This window comes from Bos taurus, chromosome 8 (genome assembly GCF_002263795.3).
Source record: "Bos taurus isolate L1 Dominette 01449 registration number 42190680 breed Hereford chromosome 8, ARS-UCD2.0, whole genome shotgun sequence".
NCBI lineage: Eukaryota > Metazoa > Chordata > Mammalia > Artiodactyla > Bovidae > Bos > Bos taurus.
Genome location: NC_037335.1, coordinates 67772907 through 67791690, shown reverse-complemented (window position 1 = coordinate 67791690; position 18784 = coordinate 67772907). Strand labels below are relative to the sequence as shown.

General features: G+C 43.5%; 1 long non-coding RNA gene across 1 annotated transcript; it reads right to left on the bottom strand.

The window, feature by feature from the left end:
• Window positions 1–1076: 1076 nt before the first annotated feature.
• LOC132346046 (uncharacterized) lies at window positions 1077–3110 on the bottom strand. The gene is made up of 2 exons (XR_009495765.1): window positions 2975–3110; window positions 1077–1408 (listed from the first exon to the last, which is right to left on the bottom strand). It is a non-coding gene; the product is annotated as an uncharacterized lncRNA (long non-coding RNA).
• Window positions 3111–18784: the final 15674 nt, after the last annotated feature.

Below are 18784 nucleotides of genomic sequence, written 5' to 3'. Positions count from 1 at the left end.
GTAGAGAGAATCTTCTCAAAAAAATCTACAGCAGTCTCCATGGGGCTTTAAACCACCCATCATTAACCTGGTGACCAGACTTTTCCTTCGATAGCCATCTCTACTTCTGAACCATCCTAAGCCCTAGAACTCCTGGGGAGTTTCTAAGAATAGGAGGGATTTATTCCATAGCTTACTTTACCTTAGGCAAACAGTATCTGTATATCCTCATGATTTCCCTTTGCGTCCAAAGAAGTGAAACCCAACTGGTAACTCTCCCAAATCTGCCTTCCTGGGAGGGCAGACCCCACTGAATGTGACCCCATACTAGGGCAAGTTCTGAGCCATTAGCAAGCTTATTGTCATGCTTCTTACCAAGAAAAAAGCACCTGACTGAGGAGGTTAATGGAAAGAGAGACTTTTTTTCAATAAGAGAGAGACTCTTTAAAGAAGGAGGATAGCAAAAATCAGTTGAATCATGGGTACAATAGGTCCAAGAGCCAGGGGCCTTTAAAACTGGCTGAAGCACCCACAGACAGACAGCACCTGCATAGGCAACTGCTTCATTGCTGAAGAACGCTGCATGAGTCAGTGCATCTACCTCACCCACACTTGCTGCGGGCCCTCCCTCATCTCAGATGTTCTCTTGGTCCTAAGCTTACATTCAGCCCTGTGCTGCTTCCTTGCTCTTCCTGAGTCAATCATGGGGAGGAAAGAGTATCCCTAGAACCCGATGCATTAGTTTCCTGGGGCTGCTGCAACAAACAGACAGGGCCTACCCTGGTGGCTCAGTGGTAAAGAATCCGCCTGCCAATGCAGGAGGCACAGGGTTCAATCCCTGGGCCAAGAAGATCCCATATGCCTTGCAGCAATTAAACCCATGCACCACAAATACTGAGCCTGTGCTCTAGAGCCCAGGAGCCACAACTACTGAACCCACATGCTGCAACTACTGAAACCCTTGGGCTCTACAGCCTGTGCTCCACAGCAAGAGAAGCCACCAAAATGAAAAGCCCTTGCACTGCAATGAAGAATACCCCTGCTCACTGCAACTAGATAAAAACTCCCACAGCAATGAAGACTCAGCACCACCAAAATTAAATACAAATATTTTTAAAAAGCAGACATTTATTCTCTCAGAGTTCTGTAAGCTGGAAGTCCAAGATCAAGGTGTCAGCAGGGTTGGTTCTTTCTGGAGGCTTTGAGGGATAAACTGTCCTGCCTCCCAGCTTCAGGTGGCTGCCAGCAGCTCTTCACATTCCTTGGTTTTGAGATGCATCACTCCAATCTCTGCCTCTGTTGTCATGTAGCTTTATTCCCTGTCTTCTCTGCATCCCTGTGTCTGAATCTTCCTCTCCTCTTTCTCATAAAGATACCAGTCATTGGATTTATAAATCACCCAGGTGGAGATTGCTCCTTGGAAAGAAAGCTATAAAAAAAAAAAAAAAACCTAGACAGCATATTAAAAAGCAGAGACATCACTTTGCTGACAAAGCTATAGTCAAAACTATGGTTTTTCCAGTAGTCATGTGAGATGTAAGAGTTGAACCATAAAGAAGGCTGAACACCAAAGAATCGATGCTTTCAAGTTGTGGTGTTGGAAAAGACTCTTCAGAGTCCTTTTGACCGCAAGGAGATCAAACCAGTTAATCCTAAAGGAAACCAACCCTGAATATTCATTGGAAGCACTGATGCTGAAACTCCAATAGTTTGGCCACCTGATGTGCAGAGCCAACTCAATGGAAAATACCCTGGTGCTAGGAAAGATTGAGGGCAGGAGGAGAAGGGGGTGACAGAGCATGAGATGGTTGGACAGCATCACTGACTCAATGGACATAAGTTTGAGCAAACTCCATGAGATAGAGAAGAACAGAGAAGCCTGGTGAGCTGCAGTCCATGGGATTGCAGAGCTGGACGTGACTTAATGAGTCAACAACAACAACAGGTGGTGTTAGTGGTAAAGAATCAGCCTGCCAATGCAGGAGACTCAAGAGAAGAGGTTCAATCCCTGGGTCAGGAAAGTCCCCTGGAGTAGGGAATGGCAGTATTCTTTGCCTGGAAAATTCCATGGACAGAGGAGCCTGGCATGCTACAGTCTATGGGGCTGCAGAGTCAGACATGATTGAGCACACACATACTCTCTAATCTAGTATAATCTCATTTTAACTAATAGCATCTGAAAAGACACCCTTTCCAAATAAGGTTGCATTCTGTGGTTCCAGGTAGACATGAATTTGGGGAGGAGTTGGGGACACTGTTCAACCCGCTACATCCCGCCTTGACTTAAACCTCCTTTAGCCCCACTGCTTCTGGTCATTGCTGACTGTACCAACAGACCTTTCCCCAAAGATCCAAGACACTGCTAACTTTCCTGGACTCACCAACAAACAAGGAACAAATGCACTTGCTCTAATTTATTCTCTGCCTTTCTCAGAAGTGTTTCTGACCTTTCTCTGTAGCCCATTGCTGGAATCATACATTGTCTTAACCACCAAAGCACATGTAAGTCTGTCATACAGTTCCAGCTGAGCACATAATGATAAATGAAGTATATGAATGAATGGAAGCCTATTCTAATCCTACTCTAGGTAAGACAATGAAGTAGGTAAAATTTATTCTCAGAATTCTTGTCCCTAAAGGTCCAAGGCCCCCTTCTACTCCAGGTTTGAGGTTTTCAACCACTCAAATAATGTCCCATCCCCGCATCTTTTTGATACCCTTTGATACCTCCCCTTTCCAAAATGTTCCTCAGGCTACAAAAAAAAAGGGGCTAAAGCCATTTGACACATTACTTCATATTATATTCTTCATAGACGGCTATGAAATTTCTATTTTAACAGAGACTCTTGATACCATAGTCAGAGTAATCAAGTGATCTGGGCACATTGGCCAGGCTAGGGATTTATAGGCAATGATATGGGTCACTACCAGCCCCTTGCATCCCACCTTGGCCAGCCACAGCACCAGCCCCCAAGCAAATTGTTCTGGACTTTACCTCCAGAAACAGGCTCAGGCCATGTTCACTCATCTTTCTCCACCTTTTCTGCCTGCATGCCTGCTTGTCCAAGTGATCTGTGTCTAGTTCTCTTTCCTTCAGGTGACTTTATACCAACTTTTCCATTTTTTTTTCCCCTCCCAGTCCTTCATCCCTTCTCTAGTCCTTGGACAACATTTCTTTTGTCTTTTAAAAGAGGGGGAGAGGGTGTGGCTTATTGTTTTTGCCACTTAGGAAAAAAAAAATATTGTCCCTTAGAAAAAATTGTTGTAATTCTCATCATCAGGGACAAGGTCAACATGTTCATTCTATCTGACCTTTAATATCACTTTTGAGACAGAGTCTCTATTTTTATTTTCTTTCCAGAGACTTGGTGATGTACAGCTACCAGTTTTTATTCACTGTCCTTTTAGTCAATTCAATCTCAAGAATTAATTTTGTAATTGCCATTGAAGGAAAGGTCAAAAACAAAACAAAGAAAAGGACCTGGAAGAGCTGTTCTCTGAAATGCATTTCACCCAGCAAGACCTCCCTGGTTCTGTTTTCTGGCCCTGCTCCCAAGGGCTTTGTCCCAGACAAAGGGGCAAGCCAAAAGATGAGCCCCTAAGAGGAAGAGAAGAGCTGAGGAATCAACCAGCAGCGGTCAGGCAAAATGGCATGTGTGAATGGCTCTGGTGAAACAATGGCAGTGTTTCTTCTGAGCGGCTTCCTGGAGTCCTTCATCACCCAGGCCCAATGCAGCTATTCCAGGAATGCTGCAGGTAAACTTTGCACTGGTCTTCCCCATGCAGAGAGCAAAAAGGGTCAGTGACTGCACAGATTCCACAGCTGTGTCCATTATTCATCCTCTGATGGGTGACCAAGGCAATGTTTTTTCATCACCAGGTGAGTCCAGTTAATCTACTACTTTAAATAGATCATTGATATTGTTGTTAAGTTGCTCAGTCATGTCCAACTCCTTGCAACCCCATGCACTCTAGCCAGCCAGGCTCCTCTGTCCATGGGATTTCCCAGGCAAAAATACTGGGGTAGGTTGCCATTCCCTTCTCCAGGGGATCTTCCCAAACCAGGGATCAAACCTATGTCTCCTGCACTGGCAGGTGGATTCTTTACTGCTGAGCCACCAGGGAAGCGCAAATAGATCTACGCACAACTAGATTCCATGCTATGTCATTGTTGGCTGAGTTGTTAGCCATACTTTCTGGGTCTGGTTTTAAAAAGAGAAGTATAGAGATGAAACCTCTAGTCTGTGTTTTACCAACAGCCAAGTTATTGCCCATATATACTGCCTGACATTCCATCTGTAAGCCCACTGTCAAAGACCTCAGACCCTCCTATGTCCATCACAGAGGCCTTGTTTATTTCACAGAGGAATCATTAGGTAGAATGACTGCTCTTGAGAACCAGAGTAGGCCACTCCCAAATGAGCCTCAGTGATGTATAGATTACTTTGACAAAAAGGTATTTGAAGAAACATCCAACTTAAGGGGCTAACTCTCCTATTTCCTACAGCTGCTGCTGCTGCTAAGTCACTTCAGTCGTGTCCAACTCTGTGCGACACCAGACAGCAGCCCATCAGGCTCCAGCATCCCTGGGATTCTCCAGGCAAGAACACTGGAGCGGGTTGCCATTTCCTTCTCCAATGCTAAAAAGTAGAAAAAAATATCTCTCATGTGAGAGGTGCCTTCCCTGAATCTAGAGGTAGAAGGATACCCTTATGGCAAAGATAGGGAATTCAGAACCAACCTACAAGCCTATATAAACAAACCTTGTTACTTCTTTATTACCTAAAACCCAAACTCTATGTAGTTCTTCACTAATTGGGCCCCTAAACCTAGTTTCTTTATCCTGTTACTTCCTTACAAATGCTGTTGTTTCCTTGTCTAAAAAGTATAAAAGCTACCTGTTTTGGACAAGCATGAATTAAAATTTGTTTCTTTTTCTCCCATTAATCTGTCTTATGTCAATTTCATTATTAGTCCAGCAACAAGGACTCAAAATAGAAAAAAAAACCAAGATGGGTAAAGAGGGGAATTTTCCCATCCCCAACACCATATAATTTATCCTCCAAACTAGGACACTTTTGAGAAAAAACAAAGATACCTCTCATTATTATAGCAGCATCATAAGATAAACCAGAATTATTCCAGGCAAACCAGGATGTTGACTAATTAATTCACCGGGTCATGCAGTCAGTTCAAGTGGAAAGTGTGGAAGGAGCATGGTGACCCGGACTTGGTGCCAGAGTCCCAGACCACCTTATCTCTGGGGTTGCATCTCCTTAAACTAGAAATAGAACTCCTGGCTTGAGAGCCCTAAACAACTGTTTCACATGAAGGCACACAGCAAACCACTCAGAAAAGTATGCACTCATGGTAAAAATTAGAGATATGAGATTTATAATGGAGTCAGAGTTGGAAGCAGGAAGGGGAGATTTGGGGCTTAATCTGAGCTTAAGTAAGTATAGACAACAGGATGTAACATGAAAGGGAAAAAAAGTAAGGCATCCCAAACAAGGAGTTCTTAATGATTCAGAAAAAAATGCTAAAACAAAAGCACTGTCCTACATGCGGAGGGGTGCGGGGGGCGGGGGAGTGGGGGTGGTGCGGGGCAAGGAATACAGGAAGTCAGAAAATCAGATTAGCTTGTAAAAGGCCAAGAGTCGGACACGACTGAGCGACTGAGCGACTGATCTGATCTGATCTGATGCCTTGATTTCCTTATCTGCACAATAGGGATGATGAAAGTATCTTTTTAAATTGTATTTATATATTTTGGCTGCACTGGGGCTTTGTTGCTGCTCATGAGTTTCTCTTGCTTCAGAGAGTAGGGGCTACTCTCTAGCTGGGTTACACAGGCTTCTCATTGCAGTGGCTTCTCTTGCTGCAGAGCACAGGCCCTAGAGCATTTGCTTCAGTAGTTGTAGCACACAGGCCTAGTTACCCCTTCGCATGTGCATCTTCCTGGACCAGGGATTGAACGTATGTCCCCTGCATTGAAGGCGGATTTTTAACTACTGGACCACTATGGGGATCCTGAAAGTATTGTTGTGGTGATTAAATGATTCATATATTCAATGTACTTGGAATTGTTAGAGGTAATTAAGAGTCACTAAGGATTCTAAGAAGGCAACTGGCAGAAAGAAAATACTTGGGAATGATAATCAGTGTTCTGGGTTTAGAATGGATGGAGAACAGGTAGAGTGGAAAGAAAGAATGACCAGGAGGCTATACTGGTCCAGGCCATGAGTAGATTGCAATAGTTATGGCCCAGATAAGGCCTTGCCATAGAAGTAGAATGGTAGGGCTAGGTTTGGTACTTGCAAAGAAAGAAATTATGATGTATTAGGGAAGAGTTCGTGCCAAATCCATAGATTCATTAAGCTTAAAGTCTCCCTTAGACCTGGTCTCATCTGACCTTGCTCTTAGAGGAACTCAGCTTTCCCCAACACTGAATTAAAACAATTATAAAGTTAAGTTAAGTGCCTGGGTAGGAGATGATGGGCTATTGAAGGGGATTATAAGTTTTAGAGTAAAAGAGATGTTTAATTCTAGATGACTGTTCTGGATGGCTTAGGAAACTTGCCAGTCTGATCCAGGAGATGATATTTTTGAGATCCCTTCAACGAGTAACATGATTTTATTTTCTCTAACAAATGTCCTTTTACATGGTTTAAAAACAAAGAAAGAAGAATGGGGAGGAGAAGGTATGATTGGAGGCAAAGATACAGATATGGCTCATGTAAGAATCCTCCAGTAGCATCTAGCACTTCATCTTTCTTACACCTCCCTCCCATTGTATTCATAGTGAAGATATTGCAGTTTCCTGAAGGAAACATGCCTTTAAACAGGATAGGCTCTGCCTGGTATAGCTTCCCTTCCTTCCTCCTCCATCTTCACCTGGGAAACACTTCCTTATATGTCAAGTCTGAGTAAGGAATCACCACTTCTAGGAAGCCTCCCAGATTATTTTCCACTTGTCTTCACTCCAGATCCATTTTCTGACCTGCCCTCCTCTGGGCCCATTCTTCCCAGGTGGCTGACCCCTAGAGATTGCATTATGGAGGCTCCTTTGACAGTTGACTTTCATCTGAGTTTTGCTGATGATTCTAGTAGGAAATTGCAAGGTGGAAGGAGGAAGAGGTTGGAGCATTTTTCTCTGCTCCCCAACTCCTGTTTTGTGTGTGTATGTGTGTGTGTGTATTAGTCGCTGAGTTGTATCCAACTCTTTGTGACCCTATGGACTGTAGCCCACCTCCAATTTCTTCTCTCCATGGAATTCTCCAGGCAAGAATACTGGAGTGGGTTGCCATTTCCTTCTTCATGGGACCTTCCTGACCCAGGAATTGAACCTGGGTCTCCTGCATTGCAGGCAGATTCTTTACCATCTGAGCCACCAGGGAAGCCTCTTGTTTTGTGTCTGATATCTGTCAATAACCGCATCCTCTGAGGCTGCATCACCAAGCCCTTCTCCCATAGTTCTAGCTCTCATGGGCTTTGGTAAATGTTCTTTCTTTGATCTTTCAGCCTAGAGTGTTAGCAGCTTCCCATGGTTGCTGGACTCCAGGTACCTCAACACCTCTTTTTTTGGCCTGCTGCCCATGCCTTTCTAAAAAGTCCATTCCAGAAAGTTCACTCTGTTGAACCATATAGAGTGAAGCTGATATCCTACCAGGACCCTGATCTTATTTTTCCCTCTTTTATGTACCCTTCCTTTCTTCTTCTGTAGCATCTTCTCCTTACATCCACCACACTAATTATTACAGGATGCTGCAATGGCTAACTTGCCTGTCCATCTCCTCATCTGGATTGTTAGCTCTTTAAAGACATTTTTTTTTTTTAATTATGCTGCCTGGTACATAGCATTCAGTGAATACCTAGGTCCACTTGCCTCTGATTTATGATTTCTGAATTAATATTGTAATACCTTTCTCAAAAATAGCTAAAGAGGGAAAAACACTTGATTTAATACAAACTCAATAAGTAACAATATAAACATAGATTTGTATGACTTTTGCATTTTTCTTTTTTTTTTTTCTTTTTTTAAATTAATTTTATTTTTAAACTTTACATAATTGTATTAGTTTTGCCAATTTTTTTAAAATTAATTTTATTTTATTTTTAAACTTTACATAATTGTATTAGTTTTGCATTTTTCAAAGTGTTTTATGCCCATTGAGTTGTCATAACAGCTTTATGAAAAATACATTCAGCTAAACGATGCTGCTGTAAAGTCTGTAAGTGGAACCTATGGACAGGAACCAGGTCCAGGAACCAATAAACCTGGATTCAGACACTAGTCCTGTCTCTTTTCCATCCCATAACCTCACACACTACCTTAATGCTCTGTACCTTAGGATTTTACTTACAAACAGAGAACAATAGCCCCCACCTCATAATGACCTTTGAATAAAATAATAGGTGGGAAGCATTAGAATGGGATCAGATATATAGCAAATATATATTATTAGGCAAAAGCTTAATAAATATGACCTCCTTATTCTTGATAAAATGCTAATCTCATGAAGGTGTCCAAGAAAATACTTCTCAGTTTGGCAACACTAATAGCTTCTTCTCTTAAAATAAATCTTCTTCTCCTTCTTATCTCAGGAAGGTAAGTAGAGAAAAGTCCCTGAGAGGGCTTGAGTCTAAAGTCTCCTAAACTCATAAAGTGAAGTGGCTCAGTCATGTCCGACTCTTTGCAACCCCGTGGACTGTGGCCCACCAGGCTCCTCCATCCATGGGATTCTCCAGGCAAAAATACTGGAGTGGGTTGCCATTTCCTTCTCCAGGGGATATTCCCGACCCAGGGGTCGAACCCAGGTCTCCCGCATTGAAGGCAGATGCTTTAACTTCTGAGCCACCAGGGAATCCCCTAAAGCTCCCCCCAACTTCACACACCAAGTTTGTCTTCACGCAGACCTTCATACTGCTTGGGCATTCCTTTAACAGATATTCTTAAGCATGTTCTGACTGGCTGACCCCTTGATACATATCACAATCCATCACAAGAGACAAGGAGGTAGACATATCTGGAGGCACTCTGTCCTGAGTCCAAGTCCTGGCTCTGCTCCCCTGGTAGGCATGAATAAACCTGGCAAATTTTCTAAGCCACATTTTCCTTACCTGAAAAGTTTTAAAAATAACACCTACTCAAGGGCTGTGGTTAAGAGTGATTTAAACAATAGGTGTTACATAGTGGCCATTCCTAAGTGTCACTTGGATCCTCTCCCTTCTAATGGAGAGGACCTCGTGGAGAGGACCAAATGACAGAAAGGGGCCGGGCCACACAGAAGGGGCTTCCTCACTCTGTCTGCACTTGAGATCCAGAGCATTTCTATTATGAGCATTGCCGTGTCTCTACTTCCTTATCACCTAAAGAAAGGGAGAGCAGCAGAAGCGAAGGAATTCAGTAAACTTTTATCACCTGGGTCCTCAGATTGTGGTTCCAGTTACATTTTTTCTTCAACACATCAGTCCTAGAGCAGAACCAAGCTAAGAGATGAAGGCTTCCAAGTGTGGGGTTTCTGAGCCCAAGCAATTGAGGAAAACACCCACATATAAAGTGACCCAGTGTGTGGGTATTAAAGCCCAGGAACATATAGGTGAGAAAGGATGGTGGACTGGAGCTTCTTTCCAGGGAGGACATAATGGGAGAGCTCAGAAACTTGAATGGGGTCTGAGGACTAAATGATAATCATGTTATTAAGATAAATAAGTTTCAAGGATCTAATACACAGTATGATAACTGCGGTTAACAATACTGGATTGTATGTTTGAAAGTTGCAAAGAGGGTAGATCTTAAATGTTCTCACTGCACACAGAAAAAAACTAATTATATGGACTGACAGAGGTGTTACCTGACATTGTATAATCATTTCACTATACACATATATATATATATCAAATCATTACATTGTACATCTTAAACTTACTTGGGCTTCCCAGGTGACACTAGTAGTAAAGAACCCACCTGGCCATGCAGGAGATATAAGAGTTATGGTTTCAGTCCCTGGGTTGGGAAGATCCCCTGGAGGAGGGCATGGCAACCCACTCCAGTTTCTTGCCTGGAGAATCCTATGGACAGAGGAGCCTGGCAGGCTACAGTCCATGGGGTCACAAAAAGTCAGCATGACTGAAGCAACCTAGCACAAATGTACTTGCACAATGGTATAGGTGAATTATATCTCGAGAAGCCTGGGAAAATTGTCCTCATGCACCAATGTCAGTTTCCTGATTTTCATGGCTGTCCGTGACAGCTTAAGATTGTTGTTGTGCAGTCGCTACGTCATGTCCGATTCTTTGTGACCCCATGGACTGCAGCACATCAGACTTCCCTGCCCTTCACTATCTCCTGGAGTTTGCTCAAATTCATGTCCATTGAGTTGGTGATGTCATCCAACCATGTCATCCTCTGTTTCCCCCTTGTCCTCCTGCCCTCAAACTTTCCCAGCGTCAGGGTTTTTCCCAATGAATCATCTCTTCACATCAGGTGGCCAAAGTACTGAATGTATGGCTCATAGAACTCTCTTAAATGGTTCAACTAAAGCAAATTATTTTAATTGTACAGTAAATTCCCTACTTACAAACAAGTTCCCTTCTGAGAGCATGTCAGTAAGTCCAATTTGTTCATAAGTCCAACAGCTAACTAGCTATGCAACTAACACAATCAACCATATAGTGCTGGTACTGTAATAGGTTCATAATACTTTTCATACAAATAATACGTACATAAAAGTCAAACACAAAAAATACAGGAAACATTTTAATCTCACTGTACAGTACCTTGAAAAGTCCAGTAGTACAGTCAGCACCTGGCGTACAGGGGCTGGAATGCATGCTTGCATCTCTCAAAGTTCGAAACTTGAAAGTTTCTACATAGGGAACTTACTGTACTTGCAGATTTTCTATACATATGAAATCATTTCAACATTAGAAAAAAATTATATACTGAAAAGAATCCTACAGCTAGAATTGTAAATTCTATCCATGGGAAAGAGTGGTGGGCCCTGCTTCCCACAATTACATTGTATCTTTAAGGTTTTCTTTTTTCCCTTTTATTCTGTGTGCTAGCACCAGCTTGGTCATGAGTGTTTAATTTTATACCCCGGTGCTGAGAACGTTTTAAATCAGATGAGAGGACTAGGAAGGCAGAGTAGGAGTGAAATAATATACTACAGTGATCTTTATGGATTCCCAGGGCCCTGAAAATACAAACACTCATTCTATTGAAACCCCTCCCAATTTTGCCCATAACTGAAGGCATCATGGCTACTTAAGAACTTGGCTCAGTAATTGCTTCCATAAACTATGCACTGTTGCCCTCACTGGACATACTCGGCTCAGGCCACCGGCACAGCTTACATAAAACCTCATGAGGTCCCATCAATGGGGCAGCCCCCAAATGAGTGACCCTTGGTAGGGCCTCTTCAAAACTTGAATCCAACTTTTTATTTCATCTTGAGAAGAACTGCCATGCTGTTGCTTCAACCCAAAACCTTCATGAAGAGGGAGGTTTCAAGGGAATCTAAGGCACAAGTAGAGAAAAGACTAGATTTAGATTCAGATAAAAATCTCCAAGCATCACAATAGTCCCAAAAAATGTGTTGCATTTGATCAGTTATTCTGGGGCCCAGAATTCAGGAGGAAAGCCATCTCCTGCTTCTGCCACCTTAGGCTTGCATCTGAATAAAGTTGAGAGTGGGGAGAGGTGAAATTTTTGTTTTGAAACCTCTTAAAATGAAGAATCTTCCTGTGAATGCAGGAGACCTGGGTTCAAGCCCTGGATTGGGAATATACCCCAGAGAAGGGACTGGCTACCCACTCCAGTATTCTTGCCTGGAAAATTCCATGGACAGAGGAGCCTGGTGGACTACAGTCCATGAGGCCGCAAAGAGTCGGAAAAACACAACTGAGTGACTTTCACCTCTTCATTTTAATATATGAAGAGAATGACTTCAGAATTCAGAAATGACAGTAATAGAGCCTTTAAAGGAAACAACTATAAGTTTCTTAAACACTAAACTTATGCTTCTTATGATTTACTACAATTTGAATCAAACCAAAGACAGAAACACTCATCTAGAGCCCCTGCTTGGAATGATACCCAGCAACAAGCCCCCCGGGAATGTACTGATACAGGAATAGAGTCCATGCTGTAGCCTGGGTAATTGCTGTGAAGTCAGACAGACACAGGTTCAAAGCCCAGCTCTGTCATTTACTAATTTTATTCAATAGTTATTTTAATCTTTCTGAGTTTAAATTGCTTCAACTGTAAAATTGGAATTTCATTAATACTACCTGCTGTTCAGGGTTGTTAGAAATATTTTAAGATATTAAATATTAAAAAACACTTAACAGAGCATCTGATTCATAATAGACTTCAAGAGATAGGAGCTATTGTTACAATTGTTATTGTATCATTGCATAAGGAAAGAATCGGCTATGCTATGGTGACAAATAAGCCCCAAACTCTCTTAACATAATAGAGGCTGATTTTTCACTCATATCAAATGTGATATGATTCGGGCAATCCTCCTCTACCTGTAGTTATGCTCTTTTAGCCTCCAAAGTTGCTGTGGCAGGGACAGAGATGGTGGAGAAGTTCTAAGAGCTGACCTGAGAGTCGAATATATCACTTCTGTGCTCACAGACTAGGGGCCAGAACTCACTCTTGCAGGCCTGACCTAAAGGCACAGCATAGAGTCTTCCTGAGTGCTAGGGAGTAAAAGGTGAGTGGGCACTAGCAGTATCTCTCCACAGTAAGCAATAAACGAGCGTCTGTGAGCAAATAAGATCAATAAGAAAAGGTTGGCTGAGTTAAAGATCCTGAGTAGCATAGGAGAGACTTGCATTTAAAAGGAGCTTTGGACAGCAAGGAGGTCAAACTAGTCAATCCTAAAGGAAATCAACCCTGAATATTCATTGGAAGGACTGATGCTGAAGCTGAAGCTCCAATATTTTGGCCACCTGATAAGAAGAGCTGACTCATTGGAAAAGATACTGATGCTGCGAAAGATTGGGTGCAGGAGGAGATGGGGATGACAAAGAACGAGATGATTGGATGGCATCATCAACTCAATGGACATGAGTCTGCCAGATAATGAAGTACGGGAAAGCCTGGCATGCTGCAGTCCATGGAGTCACAAAGAGTCAGACACTACTGAGCCACTGAACAACAACAAGGAAAGGCAGAATATAGCCAGAAAAATTAAAATGCAGATATACTGCTTTGAAAACATGGAGAAGAGAACTGTCTTCAGAGTGGGAGTAAAAGAAGGATTCCACAGCAAAAGAAGCATCTAAGTTGAACCTTGAATGATATTTAGAACTGAACACAGTCAAGAATAGGAAGATGTTCAAAAAAGTAAGGTGTTTTGTAAATGTTCCCACAGTTCACATTTTTTAGTTTACGTCTAAGTGGAACCTAATTTTCTGAAAGAATTCAGAACGTCCACACTATTTCATCCCATACTGCTGCTGTGTAGTTGCTCAGCCATGTCTGATTCTCTGCGACCCCATGAACCATAGCCCATCAGGCTCCTCTGTCTGTGGAATTTTCCAGACAAGAACACTGGAGTGGATTGCCATTTCCTTCTCCAGGAATCTTCCTGACCCAGGGATCAATCCCACGTCTCTTACATCTCCTACATTGGAAGGCAGATTCTTTACTACTAGGGCCACCTGGGAGGCCCATTTCATCCCATAGCCAGAGGCAACAAGAAAAGCTAAAATGGTACCAAAGGACCTATAACATACGAGTTGTGCAGGATGTGACCCTTCATAAAACCAGTTGCTGTTCAAGTGTTGAATTGTGTTCTCCATGGACTCAGGGGAAGACTGAGAAATTTTCTAGGTGTTCCCATTATCTGTTTCTGTCTAACAAACTACCCACAACTTAGCAGTTGGGAGCTCAGATAAGCTTCCTTTGGGTGATTTTTCTGTCCCCTGTTCCATAGATGAAATCCATTTATGGGTAATTTATGGGTATTCAATTGGTGAATGGGCTGGTCTGAAAAGTTCAATAGGGTTTTCTTCATGTCTGGCACTTTGGCAAGGAGGCAAGGAGGCTGGACTGCCTTCCTGAGTGAAAGGCCTTGACCTCTGCTGTATGGTAGCCTTGAAGTAATCAGACTTCTTACATGGTGGCTCAAGTCTCCTAGAAAACAGGGTGGAAGCCGCATAACCTTTGCAGTGTCAGATCTGCCATATTCTATTGCCTACAGCAAACCATGGAGTCTAGTCCTGTGATACTTGTGATTTGTGAAAAATACTTATTTGTTCAGTCAGATGACCAAAATATATTTCATATATATATATACATATATATATGTATATATATGTGTGTGGTCCTTCTCCACATTTATGGCTCATAGCTCCTCAAATCTTGGAATTTCCTAAATGCAGGCAGTGGTAAAGCTGTCTTTTGTTATGTGCATGAGGTGACTTGGAAAGCACCTAAAGGATGGGGCTTGGTTGCTAGAGGAGCCAACATTGCGATTAGAGGCTTGGAACTTTCAGTCCCACCTCACCTCCTGAGAGAAGAGAGGGGTTACAGATGGAATCCAATCACTCAGGGTCAACAATTTAATTGGTCATGCCTATGACTTCCTTGGTGGCTCAGCAGTGAAGAATCCACCTGTACTACAGGAGACGCAGGTTCAGTCCCTGGATCAAGAAGATCCCTAGAGAAGGAAGTGGCAACCCACTCCTGTGTTCTTGCCTGGAGGATTCCATGGACAGAGAAGCCTAGTGAGCTATAGTCCATGGAGTGGCAAAAGAGTCAGACATGACTCAGTGACTACAGAACAACAATGTATAATAAAGCCTCCATAACATAAATAAAAGGATGAGGTTCAGGGAACATCCAGGCTGGTGAACAGGTGGAGGCTGGAGAGAATGGAGAGCCCCGAGAGGGCATGAATGTCTACACCCCATATCTTGCCCTGTGCATCTCTTCCATCTGGCCATGCCTGAGTTATAATAAACTGATGATACGGTAAGTAGTGTTTCTTTGAGTTCTATGAGCAGTCCCAGCAAGTTAATTAAACACAACAAAGGGGTTGGTGGGAGCCTCTGAAATAGTCCATCAGCCAGAAGGACAGGTAACAACCTGGACTTTCAACTGGCGTCTGAAGTGGAGGGTGGGAAGTGTGGTGGTGGGGGAGGGGCAATCTTGTAGGACTGAAACTTTAACCTATAGAATCTTGATTTTGGATGATTTTGGCTGGCAGTGGCTTGAAGCAAGGTTTTGATTCCTGGCCAGAGACCGAAGACACACCATGACAGGGAGAGCTCTGAATCCTAACCACTAGACCACTGGGGATCAGTGGCCAGTGACGAGGCCCTGGCCTGTCAGCAGTATAGAAATGAATTTCCTCATCGACACAGAAAGTAGTGAAATAAGTAAAATGTTCATTAGGAAGAAAAAGAGTATATGTGGATAGATACACAGGAGAGTTCAGAGAGAGAGTCACAGCCTGTGGTGGTTTGAATCATTTTTATGGGGTATTCTGCCTGGTTTTCTCTGACCAATTATCTTAATTAGCCTGGTTCTGAGTCTGTATTTGGTTTCTCTCAGGGTCTTCCCATGTGTGTGGGCACATCTCTTAGCATAGATGCAGTCTAGCAAAGAGGCCTATGGGTAGGTTGACATCACCTACAATGAAGTGGCTAGTGATAAAGAATATGCCTATCAATACAGGAGATGCAAGCAATGTGGGTTCAATCCCTGGGTCAGGATGATCCCCTGGAGGAGGAAATGGAAACCCACTCAAGTATTCTTGCCTGGAGAATCGCATGGACAAAGGAGCCTTGCAGGCTACAGTCCATGCAGCTACAAACAGTCGGACATGACAGAGTGACTGAACACGCTGAATGCTATGGGTTCAGGCACCCCTCTCCCTTTTTGACCTCCAAGGAGCCTTGCTGCACACGTGTATTCTGGAAGTTCCCCTTGACCTCGAGAATAAGGAATATGTAGTCTTTTATCTCTTATCTGGGCAGGGCCTATCCTCCTCTTTCAATTATCTTACTGTTTTCATCTTGGAGTATCAGTCTACAGAGGTGAAACTTCAGCTCTTCAGCCTGGGTCCCATCTATCTCCTGCCTCAATCTGATGCAATCTCTGGGTAGATAGTGTCTGAATTGAGTTGACCTCTGAAGTGTGTTTGAGAATTGCTTGGCATTGGTATGGGAGAATCCCCCACACACACATTGGAATTGGTCTCTGAAGCATGGAGTCAAGGAAACAGTAAATTAGACTTCATCCCTTAATGGGAGAAGATTTGTAGTCTTCTTTAATTGGCCACACTGGGGTTTGGAAGGTTTAAAACATAGAGAGCTACTTAAAAAGTTAAATTATCAAACATTTCTTGAGTCTTTCCTGTTTATAGGGAGCGATGCTAGGAGATATACATAAAGCTGGTGGCAGGCAGTTTGTAGCAGAAGTTCAGCCAGTAATATGGTGTCTCATGGCTGGTTCCAAACAGTAGCGGAAGCCCAGGCAAGCCCCTCCCCTTCTCCTGCATCAGTGTCCACATCTGTTGTATGGTGTGGTCATCCTTGCCCTGCCAGTGCGTGAATTCATGAAGAGTGAATTAAATGGGTAGAAAATGACTTTGAAACCACGTAAACTGCTATACAGCCAAGTACTGCATTTTTACCAGTTGTGAAATCTACCCTCAGGGAACAAATTGTCTGGTTGGGAAAGTGAGACTTGGCCAGCATAGAAAGAAGTGTAAGGAATACAAGAGAGAATGTGATCAAGGATTGGGTCATAAGGCTAGCAGGAGGAGAAGGGAGGCACTGGTCTGAGCTGGGGAAGGACCAAGACAGATTTGAAGCTTCTGGAGGAACTCTGGGATTAGCATTCTCAGCAAGTTTGCACACACTGCTGTTTTGTTTCAGGATGGCTCTTCATTTGCAACAGTTGGGTTAGAGGAGACCTAGCTCCGTTGCCTTAACCCTGCAGGCCCCCACCTCTGCATCACAGTGCATGGCCACCACACACAGATGCCCTGTGACCCACACCCTCTACAGGATGACAGATTCTGAAGTCTTCAGACCTCCACATAGCCCGCCGGCCCTCAGCAGCACTGTCTTTGCAGGAAACTGAGTCTAACAGGCTTTGGAGCTTCTCCTCAGGTCTTCTCTTTGATCTCTGATGTATGCTTCTGAGTGACAGCTTCTGGTGGTTGCATTACTTTTGTCTAGATGGGAGGAGTTCAGCTCTTGGGGGTCAGTTTTGGGGAGAAGTCTGTTGCCATGGGCAGTTGGCCAAGCTCCCAGGATGGCTTTGGGCCTGCCTGGAGACCTCTTTGGCTCTGGTATAGGATAGCAGGGGAAGCCAAGGGCCAGCCCAAAGTTCCCCTGGTTCCCCGAAGCTTTGTTAGGTCTCACCAGACTCTGCCTATGGCCCACAGAGGCTGGACTCCTCCAGGTGAGCCCCTCTGTGCCTGCGCTCAGATCTCCACCTGGCTCAGGGTCTCCCACTGCAAGGTTCCTCTCACCCAGGGGCATGCAAGCCCAAACTGGTTGGAGCTTCTAACAGCCAGTTTCCAAAAGGGGACTGATGAGAATGAATCAGACCAATAGTCCACATCCACCATCACGGGGGAGATAACTGAGGCTCCAAGAGGTAAGTGACCCTAAAGTCACAGAGGTGAGACAGAGAAGAAATCAGACTCCTAGAGTCCAGGCAGTCACTCTGCTTGGCAGCTTCCAGCAGACATCTGATCGGTTTTGTTCTTTCTCTGTTTCGTTGCCTCTAAGACAATGATTGAATTTTTCACTCAAATCTTCTAAGTTCCATTTCCCTTGTTAGTCTCACATTTTCTGAGGCCTCTGTAGGTTTAGTATTCCTTCTCTGCATTTTTTCTAGTCTCCAATATTTTACTTTATTTTTTCCAGAATATCCTTCCTTATTTATTTGTTCAGGTCTTAGTTGTGGCACGCGGGATCTTCGTTGTATCATGCGAGATATTTCACTGTGGCTCAGGCTCTCTAGTTGTGTCTCACAGGCTCCCGGGATCTTGGGCTTAGTTGCTGTACCACATGTGTAATCTTAGCTGCCCAACCAAGGATTAAACCCACATCCCCTGCATGGCAAGGCAGATTCTTAACCACTGGACCACACAGGGAAGTCCCCAGTCTCCAATATTTTGGATTTGTCTGCCCTCTCCCTGCTGTCAGTCTTTAGCATCATGGTGCTATAATTTTCCTCTTCTCTAGGACTCAAGTTTCTTCAGTGTTATAATAGAGACACAAGCATCATGTTTTTGTACACATGTTAGAAAAGTGTACTCTATGTTTTATTCAAACTTCTCAATATCTTTTTGCTACTTCTCTTCCACATCCTTTTCTGTGGCTTCCTGGGTCTTTTTGGGCAGACAACTGGCTAAAGAGCCAGGCATTGACATGGGCCATGTGAAGACTGGCAAATTTCTAATGTTTTCCCCTTCCTCTTTTATTACACAACTTTTTCCTTCTTGTGTATATTTTGGTATATAACTGGTCTTGCCAACTGGGAGCCAACTCAAGGAGTTCTTCTATAGAACTGTTTCCTTTCCAGTGCAGAGGGCTTTCTGGTGAAGAGGACATGCCTGGACTTTTCTTCAGATACTGCACATGAGCTGGATACAGAGAGTCAGAGACACCCATAGTCTATCCCCATTTTCTTAGGGTACCATCTGCCTTTAACTCTTCCAAGCCAAACCTTCTGCAGTCTGAACCTCACCATGATGCCTGATAGTGGGCTTCTCACCACTGACTAAGTATATCCACGTGCAGCATGAAAGTAGTTTCTGTGGTG